Genomic DNA, 3,787 nt, shown 5'->3' on the forward strand with positions numbered 1-3,787 from the left:
TTTAAATTATCTTATATCTGATATGTTTAATTTCTGTTCATAATAAGATGCTGCTTTTCTCGGTAGAATGCTTAACCAGAAATCATTTTCAAGCCGTATTGAGAATCCGCCTTTCTGTAACTTTGATGATGACGAAGTCTTCTCGCCCGGTTTTGGCTGGCAATGCCGAATCAAAAGATGAAAAAACATAGTTCTTGTTTCCAATAACGCAAATAAACCTATTGTCAATGCACATTCTCGGGCTTAAGCCAAATGGACGGTAAGGTTATCTTCTTCTTTACTTTCTTCAAGGAATCTCTCAGGTTTGAATTTACCCGGTTCTGGGCCGAGATTCTGTACGTGTCCATCGATAACCGGTGTCGGTGTCGGTGTCGATTAACTAATGCCATTAACTAACGACAGCCAATGGCAAGGACGATCTTGGAAAAAAGCGCGGCCATCATTGGCTATCATTAGTTAACAATATAATAATTGTCGGTAAGCGAGTACAGAATCCTGGAAAGTATCCAGATAGTAAAATGCCAACGGTATGCCAGCCTGTGTCAGCAGATCCGATCATGACTTCAAGCTGCAACAGATTTCAAGCTGCTGCTTTTCAATTAAGCTTAGTTGTTTGCGGAATACCTCCTCATTATAGAATAATGATAAAAATGCGATAAAAATCGAGCATTGCTTGCTATCTTATTATGGCAACAGATATACAGCAGATATCGTGCAAAATTTGCCATATCAGATACTGGCAGCAGAAACGCAGTAGAAATCAAATACAGTGTGCCGTCACAACGATGGCAAAATTGCAGATATATGGCGCGATCTGCTTTATCAGCCGTGTCGGCAGAAACGCGGCAGAAATTGTGCACAGTGTGCCGTCGATGTGATGGAAAAAATATAGCAGAAATCGAATAGAGTCTGCTAATATAACTTGTTGGCAAATTAACAACAGAAATTGAGCAAATTCTGTTTTGTAAATATTTAAATGTGACATTGTTATTACTAAAAAATTTTGAAAAATAATGTCTGTTATTTTTTCTATCTCTTATTTTAGAAAAATCATTTTTAATTATTTTACTAATGATGAAATTAATATATCTTTTACAGTACAAATAAGTTATAAAAAGCTTTTTAAAAATAAATGATATGTCAAAGCTCGTAAAATGTATAACAAGTTAAGAGAAATAAGACAAAAAAACGAGCGAAGAATAAAAAATTACATTTAAAAAATTAACTTATATATTGAAACAATAAACTTGATCGCTATTCAATAGTACATTTTACCTTAATAATTAACTTAAACGTTTCGAACTGAGCCTTCTTCAGTAAATAATTCGAAAAAGTGACAAAAAGTATATAAAGATATCTAGATCGGTGACAAGATCGCATTCACAAGAATTGGCAAACATCTTCGCAATTGATGCACAGTCATCATTTAGTAAAGCTGAATTAACAATTATTCGTCGTTTGCAGGCGAGAATAAGTTGAGTCCCAAGAGAAATTTTATTTAAAGTCATGGAGATTCTTAAAAAAGCAGTCTTGATGAAAAGTAAAAAGTCAGAATTAGCATACAGTAAATTTTGAGTGTCGAAAGAAATTCGTCAAATCGCAAAGGTTACGCAACAATCGCAAAAAGATAGCCGTAATTAAAAATGTAACGTCAGTGACAATAACGGAAATGAAGAATGGAATTTTATATGGATGACATTTCACGTTTGATATGTTCATATTGAAACATTAGAAGTTCATTCGCAACTAGTAAAATTAATTAATGCAACAGATTGCAGTGAGGAAAAATTATTTAATGCATTTAAATATGAAATATGGAAATTACAAATATCTTTTTCAAATATTGTTGCCTTTTCATGCGACAATACGTCTGTTATGGTCGAAAAACATTTCAAGAAAAAATAGGAAGAGATGTGCAATAATGTATTGACATTATCATGTCCATGCCATTCTGCTTCATTAAGTTCGCATGCCGCATGTGCTAAAATATCTCAAGTTTGTGAGGAATTCTTGAAAAAAATTACAAGCTATATAACTTATAGTCCCGATAATCTATTTTCACTAAATTAAATGAATGTTTTGAAGAAGAGACTCACAAAATTTTAAAATTATGTAATACACGATGGCTTTCTCACCACGCGAAAGACTTCTTCAATCTTGGAACACGATAATTTTTTGAATGAAATGATCGTGAGTGAGAAAAATATATCTGCAGAAAATTTATTGCATGTCATATAAAATGTAGATACGAAAGCATATGGGCATATTTGCTATTTTTAAAATATATTTTACATTCTTTTAATGTATTTAATGCATTTTTCCAAGTTGAGAAAACGATACATTTGTTACGGTCAAAATCAATTGATTTTTTAAAAGAAATTTATATAAAGTTTATAAAATCAGAAATTTTAAAACATTTTCCAAATACAATATTTTGTAAGGTAGAAAATCAAAATCTTTAAATGGATCGGAATCTATCTTTTTAAGATTGCAGTGCGAAGAATTTCTTTATGAATAGAGAATGGACAAACATAGTTATAACTGTTCGAAAGAACTGTTTGCGATTTCATATAATTATAGCCAAAGAAATTTCTAAAAGATTACTAATAAGTGATATGTTTTTATCAAAATTACTAATTCTTTTATCACATATAGCTTTATTAAGTACTGACATCATTTTATGATCTTCCTTTTATCATTGCAAGAGGTCTTAACGAAAATGGTTTAAAGAAAGAATGGTTTAAATTAAATTCAGATTTTTTAGTAACAGAGAAACAAGATTTGTTAAAATTAAATTTTGATAATATGTGGAAGCAGATTTTACAAAGACAATATTTAAATAATAAAACCAAATATCCCAATTTAAGATCCCTCTTGAATTCTATTAGAGCATTCTCAAATTCAAATGCAGATTTGGAAAGAATATTTTCCTTCTTAACATATGTTAAAACAAAAAAACGAAACAGATTATCGTCTGTAAATGCCATTTGTATATTGAAGTTAGCATTAAAAACAAGAAACAAACCTACTCTAAACATGAAGCTCGATGAAAAGCATTTATCTCTTATGTTGACAGATAAATTATATGTTACTTCTCCGGTAAAGCAGAAGAAAAGTTTTTAGCTACATGCTGTAGACGATATTGCTAGCCCATCTTGTTCTAATATGCAATAATAATATATAAAAAGGATAATTATCTGTGTTTCATCAAATGCATTAAAGCATTAAGTTAAACTTAAATAAACAATATACGATATCTATAAAGAACATTGCATCTGCACAAGACTTTATCTTGTTTCAATATGAACATATCGCACTTGTTACAAAGATAAATGTGTAAAAAATATAATAAAAAATAAAATTAAAAAATATAAAAAATACAAAAAAATACAAAAATATAAAAAAATATAATAAAATCTCTTATTTTTTCTCTAAATTTTTTTATCTTCTATTGTATTTATTCTTTATTATTTTCTAATTACAGATATAATTTCTATTCTTTTTTTTTTAATATGACGAACATTATATGTCAATATTACTGATATAATGCTTACAGCTGTAAGTGCTAAAGCGAACGTAGCCCATAAAGCACGATCGTTTCAATTAGAAGTCAGAATCATCGAATGAGCAGACTAACTGAGAATAGGCGTCGTCCGCACCACAATCTATAGTGGCGCGGATGAAGAGGGGTGAGAGGTAAAACTCCCCCCTCCCCATCCATCAGGAAAGACAGCAGTGGGACTGGTGTCCTCGCCCCACCACTCAAGTGGGAGTAGTGTTGGCTAAC

The 3,787-nt window shown here is 30.8% G+C and overlaps 1 protein-coding gene across 1 annotated transcript in view; it reads right to left on the bottom strand.

Annotated features, from left to right (window-relative positions):
- Positions 1-3,787, bottom strand: part of LOC148937996 (aminopeptidase N-like) — a 76,237-nt gene that overhangs the window by 43,731 nt on the left and 28,719 nt on the right. The window lies entirely within an intron of this gene.

Source organism: Pogonomyrmex barbatus, unplaced genomic scaffold (genome assembly GCF_055798465.1).
Source record: "Pogonomyrmex barbatus isolate J1 unplaced genomic scaffold, ASM5579846v1 scaffold1, whole genome shotgun sequence".
Classification (NCBI taxonomy): domain Eukaryota; kingdom Metazoa; phylum Arthropoda; class Insecta; order Hymenoptera; family Formicidae; genus Pogonomyrmex; species Pogonomyrmex barbatus.